Source organism: Cryptomeria japonica, chromosome 9, assembly GCF_030272615.1.
Source record: "Cryptomeria japonica chromosome 9, Sugi_1.0, whole genome shotgun sequence".
Taxonomy (NCBI): domain Eukaryota; kingdom Viridiplantae; phylum Streptophyta; class Pinopsida; order Cupressales; family Cupressaceae; genus Cryptomeria; species Cryptomeria japonica.
In genome coordinates this window covers 383,320,444-383,337,070 of record NC_081413.1, presented here as the reverse complement: position 1 = coordinate 383,337,070, position 16,627 = coordinate 383,320,444, and positions in this window count along the sequence as shown.

The window sequence follows — 16,627 nt, the reverse complement described above, 5'->3', positions numbered from 1 at the left end:
CATCATCTCTTTCCTCTTGTCTCTTGAAGTGTTTACTTGATCTTTCAAATCATTAATGAAGTTTTCTGTTGCATTCAAGTTTCTCTTTAAGGAACTTATTTTATTTCTTGTTGCATCAAGATCCTCAAGTGCCACACAAAGTTGTCTTTGCAAACCGGAATCTATTGATTCAATCTCCCAGACATTCCTCAAGCGGTTAGGCTTCCTTAGAGGAACTAGGCTCTGATACCAATTATTGGAATCAAGGAACACTGAGAGGGAGGGTAAATTAGTATTTCATCGGTAAATAATTTTTCAAACATTCTCTGAACACTAGAAGAAAATGCAAGAAAGTAAAATGCAGAAACACAAGATAATCAACCATAAAAATGTGATTTTTGACAGTGAGGTTGTCTCTCATGATGCATTAAGAACTGCATCTACTAAAAATATTCTTTCCATGTTTGAACCAGTTGATATCCAAGAGGAAAAATATCTTGAATGCATGGGATTGTTTGATTTCAACTTTGACATGTGTGTTGATAATGAGCATTTACATGTTGATAAAAATTGAGTTTTTTCTTTTAGCAATATGTGTATGGATGCTAATGATGACACTCTTTGTGAAAATGCTAGTGAACATGAAGTGGAAGTGGATCTTGGTGGCTATGATCAAAGTGGTGATAGGATGGGAAGATGTGATATTCCAACATGCACCCATGCTACTGATATGAATGATATCAAATGGGACTCAGAGCCAGAGGCTGAAATCTTTTTTCAGCTTGATGATTTATAGTTGCATGAGGATCAATTGTGATCCTTTTCCTTCTCTTAATGATAGTTTGCTTATTGTAAATAGTGGGAAGGTGGATTCTTTTGAGATTTCTTCTTTTGATGAGAAAACTAATGATTTAAATGAGGCTTATATTCCCAGTTGTATATCAAAATGTGAGCTTTTTCTTTTCCAGTAGGGAGATGTCTATCTTGAGTGTAAGTGATTTGAGCCATGATGCATGTTGTGTTCAACATGGAAGTGTGTTTTTTAGTGAGCATGAACTATTTTGGTCACATAATATTCTAAATTTTCAATCATTGCATAAGTTTTAGAGGTTCAATAGTGAGTGAAATGATAAATTTAAGCGGGGTAGTTGGATGAAAAATGCCAGCATGTTTAATTAATGGAAATCCAACTATGTAATCAGATTGGTTTCAGTGCAATCAAAGAAAAACCATATTTATGATAGAGGAAAGCATTGCCTAACCTTTTTAGATGGCCTTGGGCCATCACATGTGGTTTGACCTTCAAGCCACAAGCAGCTTGGGGTAGAGTAAATCTTTTGACTCTATGCCCAAATGGAATAGTTGTCATGATACTCTTGAATTGCCTGTTCATGGACAATTCTTGAAGCCCTACTTTTCTTAAAGTAGCTCTTTTCTATGAACACTAGATTAGGTCTTGTGTGTAGTAGTGTATATTTCCTTTTTGTTTGAGTTTCTCTATCTAGGTAACTTCCTTTTGGTCTGCTCTACAATGGTTTGCTCCACCAAAGATTCTGGATTCTCGTATCATCCTTGAGTAATGATCATCCCCAACCAGAGCCACTAATAGTCTTGAAAATTACTGCACCAAATTCTTCATGTCCTAGTGAAAATTTTGATCATTTTGAATTAACCTTTCTATTTGTTGTTGCTCTCAAGGTTTAGGGTTTTACACCTTTTAAATTAAATCTTGTTAAAAAACCCTAAGCTTGTTATAATTTTGAGTTACCTTTTTGTCTTAAAGTCCAAAGGGTCTAAGCCTGTGGTAGGGCCATGTCTTCCCTAGGCATTAAGTTGTTTCTATGTCGGGCCCCTATAAATATTTTCCTAAGTCTGTGTTAATTTCCCTATGGTCAGGCCCCCTTTAGTATTTTTAGCCAGTGCCTTTATATTTTCCTAAGTTTAAACTTTTAAATATTTTGGCCTTTATATTAATGATCGAGTAGATCTGACGGCCTGCATTACCCCAAGGTCAAATGTGAAAGGAAGATAAGGACCACGACATCACGAGATGATGCCACGTGTCTTGAGTGGGCAGGGTGAGTTGGTGGTTTGACCTTTCAAACATCTGATGTTATCGGTTCCCAACAGGTAAAGTCTGAGTTACTAAGGGCTTTCTTATGTGCATGTTCTTGAATGGATGGAGATGTTTTAATTTCTACAAAAAAGTTCCTTGACTGTTAAGGGAATTAAGAAGGCGATCATAGTGGTAGTGAGATAAATCTCAAATAGATCTAACAACCCTCGCAATCCCGTGAAGGAAGATGAACAAAGATTATGGACTATGACATCACGAGATGATGCCACATGTCCAAGATGGGACAAGGTAAGCCAAAAGGTGGGGGCCACTGACTGAGGTGAGGTGGTGGTGAGTTGGAGCTGTCGCGCCATACCTTTGATGGGTCCACTTTCCACGTATGATGGTCAATGTCAGATTGACTAGTATGGATCGTGTGATGCACCAACATGGAGGAATATTGACGGTTGAGATTCAAAATTCATTTCAAAATGAATTGGCGTTGTTTCTTCGCGTGCACAAACAGGTAATGGTGGACAGGGTCTGGTCTACTAGAAGAAGAGTAATGAAAGAGATAAATTTTCTTATTTGAAATTATCAGGGGCATTTTGAGCATGAGCAGAGACTATTTTGAAAACCAACGAAGATTGTTCGGGCCTTCGAAACACAATATTAGGGCTTTCTAGTGCGATTGAAGCATCTGACAAGCAGTTTTGTATTCTTGTAGTGGTTGTTTCTTTGGGGAGAAAACCAAGTATGTTGTGAGCCCATATCAGTTTTTCATCGATGACAACACCAAGGATGGTAAAATGCATGAAGTATCAAAGAAGAAATTGCAGATATTTGGATGCAGTTAGAATACTTTGTAGCAGAGGAATATTTTGTAATAAAATCAGGTGTGTCTGGTCATCCCAATGACAGGTGTCTCCTTTGGCCCATACCTTGTTTTCTCCCTTATTTTTATAAAAGGGATTTAAAGGCCATGAGATAGGGTTTCGAATTTTGGTTCCTTAGGGTTCCTCTTCTAGTTCCAGCAACAAGTTTTAGGTGGAATGAGCAAAGTGTAAAGTCCTTTTGTAGAGAAAAATAAAATGAGTCTTATGTCATATTTTATGCAGGTTTTGAAGGACTGAATTGTATACTATTTTATGGCAGATATAGGATTTGAATAAATGAAATAGAATTCATGCTTATTTCTCTCCAGTGTATGATTTTTTTATCTTTTAAATGAAATAAATCAAGGGTTTATTTCTTTTAGTACATTGTTATGGTGTATGTGATTTTTGTTTATGCTTTGATCCAAGGGGTCAATTAAATGCTTAAACAAAATTGCAAAGTGGTAGGGCTTGTGCAGGGATTTTGATAAGTAGTTTGGGCTTGGGTTATAGTTGAGATGTATTGTAAGGAAATATATTATTAGATTAGCATGCTATCAGATTATTTCTACTGTAATTTACCTTATATTTCATGAATTTGACTCCCCAATGGAATAAGGCACTAGTCATTAGCTTGTCTTAGTCTTTACAGTTAGTTTTGTGCTCCGTTCATTTGTCCTTGCTATAAAATGGTTGATTATCACAATACCTTTCAATTCATGTATGTTATTGTGTGTTCTAACCATCTCATGATCCAATTAGGTTGAGGATCACTAAAGGATTTTCCATCCTTGAGAATTCTCCATGTTGTTGAACTTGTATATGTGATTATCTACTTTGTTTTAGTGAACTTTTGAGTATGGTGCAGAGATCATAAAATTCACTAAGGGATCACCCTCTCGGGTTTGCAGAGTCCAAAGTGTAGAAGGATTTGTCTAAATCCTTGTTAGTTGGTCCAAGTTCTTGAAGATTTTAATAGCTGGAGTTGGCTTCTCCATAGATATTTGAAGAATCAACTTGGTTTTTCCTTCTTGCAGTGTAAACCCATTTGGGAACCAACAAAATGGCAACTCTGCTAGGGAACTAGTTGTCTAGAATCTCTAGTAAAGAATTGAGTTGTAATTGATTTTTACATTGACCCATCTAAGTCACCAACAAAATGGCAACTCTATTGGGGAATGAGTATTAAAGATAATTTTTCCTTATAGAGTCATGAGCTTGTTAAGTCCATCCCTTGTTAGTTGAGTCAATTCTCATAAATGTTGTCAGAGAATCTATTGTAATTCATCTTTCAATGTAAAATATGTCTAGATCTGTCCATTTTTCATGATTATTACATAATACCTCATAAATTGTGAGTGGTAACTCTAAGATATCTCCACCAGTGTGCATTTTTTGAAGATGAACTGAGAAAGAACCAAATAATTTGCAGTAGAGATGAAGCATATTTGAGCTCTTATGATGAAGTACCCTGACAAGTTGAGGAAGGAATCCATATGATGCCATATGATGATAAGGAGGTATTGCAATGCTAGTTTTGGAACAAAATTGACCTGTGAAGAAATTATAGTTGTTCAAAAATTTGTCCTCTGCAAAGAGGTGGCCACTCTACCAAAGAACCTAATGAAGATGTGGAGGTAGCTCCAGATCTACCAATATTTCCAACCAGAAAGCTGATTTGCAGCCACTACAACATTTCAGGTATTTTGACTTTCATGAGTTAAATGTATTTCCATGAAAGTCATTTGTAGAAAATATTTCCCTACCCAATGTTGCAACACTAAGTAAAAGGGAAAGTGTTAGTTTTCAGATTTGCATACTTCTTAGTTTCATTTTTTAGTTGCATGCTTATATTAGGAGAAGTATGCATTCTTTGTAATAGGTTCATTCAAAAGTCTTAAGTCCAATACTTCAGTCTTATTTATGCATGGCTTTTACTTAAGACCTTGTTGAAAAAGAGAATCAAGAGATGTGTAACTGTGAAGTTTGAATGAGAAGCTTGTAAAGACAAGCAAGATGTATGGTCATAATGTTGTCCCTAGTATAATGAGTGATCAACAACTCGAGGAAGGTCAACCTAGAAGGGTTTTCATCCCTAAGCAGTACAGACCTTTAATCTTCAGCAATATTGAAGGGTACCCAAATTCCTTCCCCATTGAGATTAAGGATCATTTTCCTTTGTTTCATGCACAAGTATCTGAATCAGCACTCCACCATGTCAAGATATTCAGAGAGTTTTTTGAAGACTATCAACTTTGCAATGAAGATATAGTCATGAAGTTCTTTGTGAGATCATTGAAAGATAGTGCAAAGGACTAGTATGAATGTTTAGCAACACAAAGTGTGTCTTCATGGGATTTCTTCAGGAGGTTGTGTTTGGAGAGATTCAACTATGATACAGTAAGTTATGAGCAGCTCCTAGTCCTTAGATTTTTCCAGCATGTGAGGATACAATATGTGCACAAGAGAATTATGTGTCAAGTGTTGAATGTACATCTCAAAGCATGTGTGTCCCTATTGTCCCAACCTATACTTTTCAATAGTATGAGAAAGTTTATCATCCCCAAATAGCACAAGAACAAAGCTTCTGTGTTGAGAACCCAATGATGTATGTCAATGCTCAGCTAGACATAAAAACACAAGTGGGTGAGTACCCTTATGCACTATTGTCCAGATTTTTGAAGGCATTATAAAGTATTCCTATGAGTTATATGCTTAAAGATTCTGAGTGGGTAGACTTATTTTTTCAAGTCTATGAACCTGATGTTGTTCATTAGCCAAAGAGAACAAAACTAGCTAATATAGATCAGATGGTTGCATGGATTGATATATTTGAAGATGTCAAATCTAAGATGCAGCTAGATGGTGAAAGTTTGCATGCTGATAATGACAAGGTTGAGAAAGAGTGTGATGACATTGCACAAGTTAATAATGATGCTCCCTATGTTGTTGAAGATCAATCATATGATCAACATGAAGAAGACAATGTGTGTGAGTAATAGATGGTTGAAGAGCATGAATCTGAAAATCAATGCCATGGTAGCCTAAATGAAGATGGAAATAAACATCTACAAGGTCAATATTCTCTTCCCGGTGGTAACTATAATTTTGAGAAGGTTGTTGGAGATGCAATCTCCCATAACATAACAAACACATGCTCTCATGAATCCAGGGGGTTTTCAGTTGAGGAGGACAATAGTATGGGGCATGTTAGTGATCAAGATGACACATGCTCTATCAGTAGTGAAGGAATCTCAGATTTGCTAGCAGCAAAGTACCTAAGATATACACATGGAAAAAATGAAGAAATTTTGAACCGTGTTGATGTGATTTTTGACAGTGAGGTTGTCTCTCATGATGCATTAAGAACTACATCTACTAAAAATATTCTTCCCATGTTTGAACCAGTTGATATGCAAGAGGACAAAGAGTTTGAATGCATGAGATTCTTTGATTTCAACTTTGACATGTGTGCTAATAATGAGGATTTACATGTTGATAAAAATTCAATTTTTTCTTTTATCAATATGTGTATGGATGCTAATGATGGCACTCTTTGTGAAAATGCTAGTGCACAAGAAGGGTAAGTGGCTTTTGGTGGCTATGATCAAAGTGGTGATAAGCTGGGAGGATGTGATATTCTAGCATACACCCATGTTGTTGATATGAATGATATCAAATGGGACTTAGAGCCAGAGGCTGAAATCTTTTTTTAGCTTAGTGATTTACAGTTGCATGAGAGGATCAGTTGTGATCCTTTTCCTTCTCTTGATGATAGTTTGCTTATTGTAGACAGTGGGAATGTAGATTCTTTTGAGAGTTCTTCTTTTCATGAGAAAACTAATGATTTGAATGAGGCCTATATTCCCAACTGTATATCAAAATGTGAGCTTTTGCTTTTTTAGTAGGGAGATGTCTATTTTAAGTGTGTGATTTGAGCCATGATGCATGTTGTGTTCAACATGGAAGTGTATTATTCAATGAGCATGAATTGGTTTGGTCACATGGTATTTTAAATTTTCAATCATTGCATAAGTTTCAAAGGTTCAATGGTGAGTGCAATGATAATTTTAAGTGAGGTAGTTGGATGAAAATGCTAGCATGTTTGATCAATGACAATCCAACTATGTTATCAGATTGGTTTCAATGCAATCAAAGGAAAACCATGTTTATGACAAAGGAAAGCATTGCCTGACCTTTTTAGATGGCCTTGGGCCATCACATGTGGTTTGACCTTCAAGCCACAATCAACTTGGGGTAGTCAAATATGCCCAAATGGAATAGTTATCATGATACTCTTGAATTTCCTATTCATGGACAATTCTTGAAGCCCTACTTTTCTTAAAGTAGCTCTTTTCTATGAACACTAGATTAGGTCTTGTGCATAGTAGTATAGATTTTCTTTTTGTTTGATTTTCTCTATCTAGGTAACTTCCTTTGGTCCACTCTGCAATGGTCTGCTCCACCAAAGATTCTGGATTCTCATATCATCCCCAACTAGAGCCACTGATAGTCTTGAAAATTACTGCACAAAAAATCTTCATGTTCGAGTGAAAATTTTGATCATTTTGAATTAATCTTTCTCTCTATTCTTGCCCTCAAGGTTTAGGGTTTAGGGTTTTACGCTTTTTTAATTAAATCTTGTAGAAAAATCCTAAGCTTGTTATAATTTTGAGTTACCGTTTTGTCTTAAAGTTTGAGGGGTCTAAGCCCGTGGTCGGGCCATGTCTTTCCCTAGGCATTACATTGTTTCTATGTCAGGCCCCTATTAATATTTTCCTAATTCTGCATTAATTTCCCTATGGTCGGGCCCCCTTTAGTATTTTTAGCCAGCGCCTTTATATTTTCCTAAGTTTAAACTTTTAAATATTTCGGCCATTATATTAACGATCGAGCAGATCTGACGACCCGCACTACCTTGCAGTCGAAGGTGCAAGCAAGATAAGGACCGCGGCATCACAAGATGATGCCATGTGTCCTGAGTGTGCAGGGTGATTTGGCAGCTTGAGCTTTCAAACATTTGATGTTATTGGTTCCCAGCGGGTAAATTTTGAGTTACTAAGGGCTTTCTTATCTGCATGTGCTTGAATGGATGGAGATGTTTTAATTTTTGCAAAAAAATTTCTCGACTGTTAAGGGACTTAACAAGGTGATCATAGTGGCAGTGATATAAAGCTCAAACAGATCTAATGGCCCTCACAACCCCGTAAGGAAAATGAATGAAGATTATGGGTCACGTCATCACGAGATGATGCCACGTGTCCAAGACGGGCTGAGGTAAGCCAGAAGGTGGAGGCTGCTAACTGAGGTGAGGTGGCGATGAGTAGGAGGTGTTGTGTCATATCTTTGATGGATCCACTTTCCAATTTTGATGGTCAATGTCAGATTGACTAGTATGGATCGTGCGATGTGCCAACATGGAGGAAGATCGACAACTGAGATTCAAAATTCATTTCAAAATGAATTGGCATCATTTTTTCACATGCGTGAACATGTAATGGTGGACGGGGTCTAATCTGCTAACAGAAGAATAATGAAAGAGACAATTCTTCTTATTTCAAATTACTAGAGGCATTTCGAGCATGAGTAGAGATTGTTTTGAAAACCAATGGAGATTGTTCAGGCCTTTGAAATGCAGTATTAGTGTTTTTTGGTGTGATTGAAGCATCTGGCAGGTAGTTTTGTATTCTTGCAGTGATTGTTTCCTCAGGGTGTGAACCTAGTATGTTGTGACCCCATATCAGATTTTCATGGATGACAACACCAAGGATGGTAAAATACATAAAGTATCAAAGAAGCAGTTGCATATATTTGGAGAAGTTAAAATATTTTGCAGTAGAGGAATATTTTGTAACAGAATCAGGTGTGTCTGGTCATCCTGATGACAAGTGTCTCCTCTAGCCCATAGCTTGTTTTCTCCCTTCTTTTTATAAAAGGGATTTCAAGGCCATGAGATAGGGTTATGAATTTTGGTTCCTTTAGGGTTCCTCTTCTTGTTTCAGTAGCAGGTTTTAGGTGGAATGGGCAAAGTGTAAAGTCCTTTTGTAGAGAAAAATAGAATGAGTCTTATGTCATATTTTATGCAGGTTTTGAAGGACTGAATTGTATACTTTTTTATGGCAAATATAGGATTTGAATAAATGAAATAGAATTCAGGCTTATTTCTCTCCAGTGTATGATTTTATTATCTTTTGACTGAAATAAATCAAGGGTTTATTTCTTTTAGTGCATTATTATGATGTATGTGATTTATGTTTATGCTTTGATCAAAGGGCTCAATTAAATGATTAAACAAAATTGTGGAGTGGTATGGCTTGTGCAGGGATTTTGATAAGTAGTTTGGGCTTGGGTTATAGTTGAGATGTATTGTAAGGAAATATATTCTTATACCGGTATGCTATCAGATTATTTATGCTGTAATTCACCTTATATTTCATGAATTTGACTCCCTAATGGAATAAGGCACTGGTCATTAGCTTTTCTTAGTCTTTACAGCCATTTTTGTGCTCCATTCATCCGTCCTTGCTATAAAATGGTTGATTATCAAAATACCTTTCAATTCATGTCTTTTATTCTATGTTCTACCTATCTCATGCTCCAATTAGGTTGAGGATTGTTGAAGGATTTTCCATCCTTGAGCATTCTCCTTGTTGTTGAGCCTATATATGAGATTATCTACTTTGTTTTAGTGAACTTTTAAGTATGGTGCAGAGATCATAAAATTTACTAAGAGATCACCCTCCTGGGTTTTATATAGCCCAAAGTGTAGAAGGATTTGTTTGAATCCTTGTCAGTTGCTCCAAGTTCTTGAAGATTTTAATAGTTGGGGTTGGCTTCTCCATAGATATTTGAAGAATCAACTTGGTTTTTGCCTCTTGCACTGTAAACCCATTTGGGAACCAACAAGATCTTGTTAGGAAACTTATAGATACTGAGAGGGGGGGTGAATCAATATCTAACTGGTAATTAGATTTCCTCAACTTAAAATATGCAGAACATAATGTAACAGTGTACTGGTATGCAAGAAATAATGCAATAAACAAAAATGAAAGAAACCACATGAAAATCACACCATAACACAATGATTTAATGAGGAAACCTAGTGTGGGAAAAACCTCGGTGGTATTTGTGACCCACAATATTCACTTACTGACCAATAAGGGAATATTACTTACAATAGGAAGGCCAACTGCCTAGAGCTCACTGCTTAAATGGGAACTCTCACTAACTTACAATGTGGATTATACAAATTCAATAACTTGTAGTGCTTTACAATAGCATCTTGAATGCCAAATTTAGTACCGGTTCTTGCTCTATCTTTACATATACCCCTTAACCTATATTTCGCACAATAGGTCTGCCTAATCTTTTCTCCTTACTTTTTTGCTTATGTCACTCCCTCACAAAATGTCTACAATGATCTCTTTTATATATAAGAGTCATTTTACAATGATATCAAGTTGACTTACAAGGTTTTTTCAAATAATAAACAAAATATAATATATCAAAAATCCTGTCGGCCTCTATGCTGGTATACTTCCTTTCTCTGTACCAGTGTCGGTGTCTTGAGTGCTGGTGTAGAGTGTGTTCTGTTGACGCCGGTGTAATGCCTTTCCGGTGACATAGGATTGTAAGGTTGCCATCAATGACAAAACCTTCAATCACATACAATGTCTCATTGGAGTGTGCATGTGCCAACAATCTCCCCCTTTGGCATTGATGGCAACACTCATGAGAAATTTCAAAAGTGTATCCAAAAATGTGAAGTCCAAAAATGTTACCAAAAATGTTACCAAGAATGTGTGCTCCCCCTGAGCATATGATTCCTGTGATATTTGAATTTTCTCATACCACTACTCCCCCTTTGGCATCAATGACAAAGTTTGTCAATATGTCAGTAGAGTTTGTAGTTTCAACCTTGTAACTCGGTAGTTACAATTTGAAATAGATCCGCCCAAATCAAGTTTATACTCTCCATAAACTTTTTACTATCTCTTATTGTTGTCTCTATCCTTTTAGCTGTAATGGTGAGATGCTGCAAATGCTCTGCCGGTGTTTTCTGTCCCTGTATTAGTGCCTTAGATATTTCCTTCCGTAATGATGCTAGATAGTCCAATCTTGGACTTAGTTTTAATCTCAGATGCTTTGCCTTATTCACTATTCTCTCCTTTCCTCTATCTAGTTTAAGTAATTCTTCCTCAAAATTTGTTATCTTCCCCTCAAAAATTGATAATGTATCAGGTGAGTTAACAAAATTATTAGCAAGTTTATTGATTTCATCCTGTACCTTTCTTATTTTCTTATCTATATCTATAGTCAAAAATTTTATCTTACAGGTGTCTTTGTATAGAGTTTTGTACTCTTTCAATAAGTTACACAGTTCTGGTAGAAGTGTGTCAAAATCTCTGGTACACTTCTTTATCTGCTCATCAAAGAATCTTTTCTTTTCAATTTCCAATTTATCCTTCAATGCCTCTTCCTTTATTTTCTCAATGTTTTCTATGATATATTACACAAGGTATCAAGTTGTCCTAAAGAATCTTTATTGTCTATATTACAGTTAGGAGCAATTACCTTCAAAATTGGTATGGTGTCATCTATTGCCTTATAAGCTTGTGAGCTGTAATCTATTATCTTTTTAATTGAATCTAATAGTACTTCAGTCACATAAGTTGATTTGTAGCCCAATGATGAGGAACCTACATTCAGAGTACCGCCAGTGAAAGTAACAAAACTTGCATTGACCTCTAGTAGGTCTGTTTGTGTATGTATTTCTTTAAGCAATGGTTTGTGTGCTTCTCTAGTTGTCGGTGGGACTGTTTCTTTATGAACCTATTCCTATTGCTGTTCCTGTTCTAGAGCCCTTTGCTCTGTTTGTTTCTCTATTTGTTGCATTGTCTCAGTCTGAGTGTGAGTTTCTACCTATTTCTTTTTGACATCTGCCTGTTTCTCCCATGTTTTTTCAGTTTTCTCATCTACCGTAGGCTCACTAGCCATGTCAGTCTTATCAGCTGCATCTTTGTCTACCACAATGTTGATCTTTTGAGTATCAACATCCACTGTATATAAGACTTCAAGATTAGGATTAACATCCTCTACATCCATACTTTCAACTGCCGGTTGATCTTTTGTAGCTGTTGATGTTACCAGTGGAGTAATCAAAGGAGGTGGGGGTAAGTTGTCTTTAACCTTGATACTAGGTGGTCCACCAACTTTACCTTTACCCTTGTCTCTTTCCTTCTGATAAACCTTTATAGGTTTGTGGCTCATGTATTCTTCTTGTTTTTCTTTTTCCACTAAGAAAATGTCCCATGCATTTTCTGTCTCCTTAGTCACCTCATTAACTCTTCCAACCATTAAAGCAATGTGCCAGTGTGCAGTAGAAAATACTGACCGGTTGGCTTCAGTAATTAAGTCATCAATTTCTTTGGGTGAATTCACCGGGTATACAGCAGGTAGCTTTTCTATCTTTATTTTCTTGTCAAGTTCTATTACTACTTGTCTCCTTCCAATCTCTCAAATAGTTCATCTGACACTTCATCTACTACTTCCATCAAAAATTTCTTCTACATATCCATATGTAATATAACACTATTTTCTACTTGTTCTTTTTCATCAACTGTCAGAGTGTCATATAATTTCTCTATATTCTTCAATTTCCCTTCCTCTATAATTTCATTCAACAGTATGTCAAGAGGGGCCAAGTCCTTATTTGTCCTCTTCTTCTTCTTTGGTGTAGCCTTTCTTACTAGAGATCTCACTGCTTCTTGTTTTTGTCTTGTCTTCCTAGGTGAGGGTGTGGTTGTCGGTGAGAGATCTCTTTTCCTAACAACTCTCTTGAAAGTTGTAGGCATGTCATTCTCTAAAGATGTGCCTACCGGTGATAGGTGAGTTTCAGGTTGTGGAGCTGCTAACTCATCCTCTGTTATACAAGTTTGTTTCATTACTTTTTCTTTGACTTCCTTTGCTTGCCTAGAACCTCTTCTCACAACTGCCTCAACCTTTTTCACTCTTTTATGGGATTGTATTTGGCTTTCAATAGTTTCTGCACTACCAAATACTTCTTCCTTAGGTTCTTTAGGGGCTTCTAGAAGTGCTTTAGCATATGTTTCAATTATATGATCATCTGTTTCGTAGCCCATCTCTGTTACCTAGATTGTCCTAGGGATGACTACTTCCATCTAGATCTCATCCTTTTTATTACAAAACATATTTCATCCTTATATTTGTCAACAATCTTTTGTGATAATCTGATTCTTTTCTTCATTTTGGCCTTAAGTTCTTGAAAGAAATCATGGATACTATTTTCCTTATCTTCTCCCATATTATTGAATAGTTCAGTTAGTTGTTTACCTACCGGTATATCATATCCAAGTTCTTTGTAGCCTATACTAGGAACCTGTTTGGTTATATGTAGCATTAGACATACTAGCAGATTTCCAAACCTGAAAGTTCCTTTCTTGTCCTTCTTAATCTTGCCTAAGTTGTCAATTAATTCATCCTTCAATAACTCACATATATCAATCTTTGCATTATCTATGACCATGTCATAAGCACTCTTAATGCACAAACTTGACACTGAATTGAGTCTGTTTGCATGAGTTGCCTTATATCCCAATATCATGCTGATAAATCTTACATTAGTATCTTTTACATCATTTACTCTTAAGGACCTTTTATCAGATGTGGCACCAGTTAGGTTCATAACTAGGTCATTGGAAACCTTCTTGGTTTTGTCTGGCCTTTTATCGATGGTCAGTAACCTTGTGACAACTTTCACAACTTCCTTGGTGATTTTGTGAATTGCATCTAACTAGAAAAATTCACCATGTACCCTGCTTAGGACTATCCTAATCACATCCTTGGGAAATTTAGGAATGCTAAGGATCTCTTCATCTCATAGTTCCTCAATGTTGCAGTGAATGTAAATTCTGGGGTCTTCAGCATAAACAACTCCTTTAGGGATTTGAGAAAAAGCACCTAAAGTATCATCTTTCTTTGCTACCTCAGGAACTAATTGAAATATGGGCCTAGGTCTTTTTATAACTTCAACAATAGTAGGGTTCGCTATATATTCAAGTGCAGATGTGGATGCCATAATAAAATACCTTTTACTGCCTTTAGGATGGATGATTGCTTGAAGTATTCTTGCCTCTTGCTCGAAATGCCTTAGCTTGGAATCTTCACGCTCTTCATAGGTTGGAAATCTCGGTGAAATGAAATGGAGCCAAAACCTCAAATTTATAGTGTTTTTTTGCCATCTACCACATTAAATGCATGACGGTTAAGTATTCACTTAACATTGTCTGTCGGTAATAAAGTAATTTCAAACTTCTCATCTCTAACTAAGGGAATAATAGCACATGTGTCATTAGATCACCAAACTCTCAAGGAAACTTTCTTCAATTCAATGAAGAACTTCCTGTCGGTGGAGCATCACTCTGTCCTGTCGGTGAAGTATTGATTGGTTCTACCGGTGGAGTAGTATTCCCAATATTTAGATCAACTTTTCTAATCCATTGTTTTGAGAATTCTTGCTTAACCTCTTCAACCTTTTCTTTACCTTTCAAGCTATAACTTTTGTTGTCTACCGGTGATCCTTTACTTCTATAGAATTTTGCAATATGCCCAATCTTGTTACATGCATAACAAGTTGCATTATTCTTATAAATAGCTTTCCCATAACCTATGTCGGTTTGTGTTCTGCATTGATTAGATAAATGTCCAAATCTTCCACAAACATAACATTTCACATTCATTATGCAATTCTCAGAATTGTGACCAACTTTGTTGCATTTAGAACATTGACCGGTGGGTGTGTTGATATTCTAATAATTTCTAGATCTACATTCATTTGCTCTATGACCATACTTATTACAGTTAAAGCATTTTTCATTGAATTTATAAGCATTAGGTTGCCTTACCGATTTGCTGTGATCCTATGTGTTTGTAGTACTGGAGCTTTCACCAACTTCAAAGCCAATTCCGAAAGTGTCACCTTTAGGTTTTTGATTCTTCAGCAAGGTGCCAAGTTCCTCTGAGCTTTTCTTGAATTTGTCTTTATGTTGATTTGCAGTTTCTAGTTCTCTTTCTAAGACTTCTTTCTGTCTCATTAGTTCATTTGAGTCATTCTGAGTGTGCATCAGATCTGTCTTTAATAGATCATTTTCATAGCTAAGTCTCGTGTTCTCATTTGCTGCATCACTTAGTCTTCTGGTCAATTCTTCTTCATTCTTTTTGCTATCTTCAATCTCTTTACAAAATCTCATAGCCATATCCTGCATCTCATTCTTTGTAGTTATGTTCTCCAATTTCAACTTACTTAACATATCATTAAGTGATTCCTTCTGATCATTCTCATTTTGCATCTTTTCACAAAGTTCTCTTCTCTTATTTCTTGCAATAGTAAGATTCTCTTGAAGTGCCTGAATGATATCCTGAGCTGCTTTTAGATCATCTTCTAGTTTGATATTTTTCAATTTTTCTGCATCATAGTTTGAGAGAGCTGGTTCAAGTTGCTTCATCAGATTTTCCATCTTTACTGGTGTCAAGATCTTCCTCAAGCTGTTAGGCTTCTAAAACTAGAGGACCAAGCTCTGATACCAATTGTTAGGAAACTTACAGATACTGAGAGGGGGGGGAGTGAATCAGTATCTAATCAGTAATTAGATTTTCTCAACGTAAAATATGCAGAACATAATGTAACAATGTACCGGTATGCAAGAAATAATGCAATAAAAAAAAATGAAAGAAACCACATGAAAATCACACCATAACACAATGATTTAATGAGGAAACCCAGTGTGGGAAAAACCTCAGTGGGATTTGTGACCCACAATATTCACTTACTGGCCAATAAGGGAATATTACTTAGAATAGGGGCCTACACATGCAGGAAGGCCAACTGCCTAGAGCTCACTGCTCAAATGGGAAGTCTCACTAACTTACAATGTGGATTATACAAATCCAATAACTTGTACTGCTTTACAATAACATCTTCAATGCCAGATTCTGTACCGGTTCCTGCTCTGTTCTTTACATATACCCCTTAACCAATATTTCACACAATAGGTCTGCCTAATCTTTTCTCCTTACTTTTTTGCTTACATCACTCCCTCACAAAATGTCTACAATGATCTCTTTTATATATAAGAGTCATTTTACAATGATATCAAGTCGGCTTACAAAGTTTTTTCAAATAATAAACAAAATATAATATATCAAAAATCCTATCGGCCTCTATGCCGGTATACTTCCTTTCTCTGTGTCAGTGTTGGTGTCCTGAGTGCCAGTGTAGAGTGTGTTCTGCTGATGCCAGTGTAATGCCTTGCTGGTGACATAGGATTGTAAGGTTGCCATCAATGATAAAACCTTCAATCACATACAATGTCTCATTGGAGTGTGCATATGCCAACAGATCCATGGTATCATAATCATTCTTGACAAGATTATGAATATTGGTACATACATAATAATCTTCATCTAATTGATTTTCATATCTAAGTGATTGCATTATCTTATCAATCCCAATATTTTTAAATATTTCACTTACATTACTATCAATAGGAGGCTATCCTTTGACTTCTTTCGATATAATGTCTTCATTTTTTAAGTTTTCCGTAGTTTTATGGTCAATCAAACCTTAGATATGCACTATAGAATTAGCCAAAGCTTGATATTGTTGATTCATAGCCTATGATTCAATCTTATATGTATT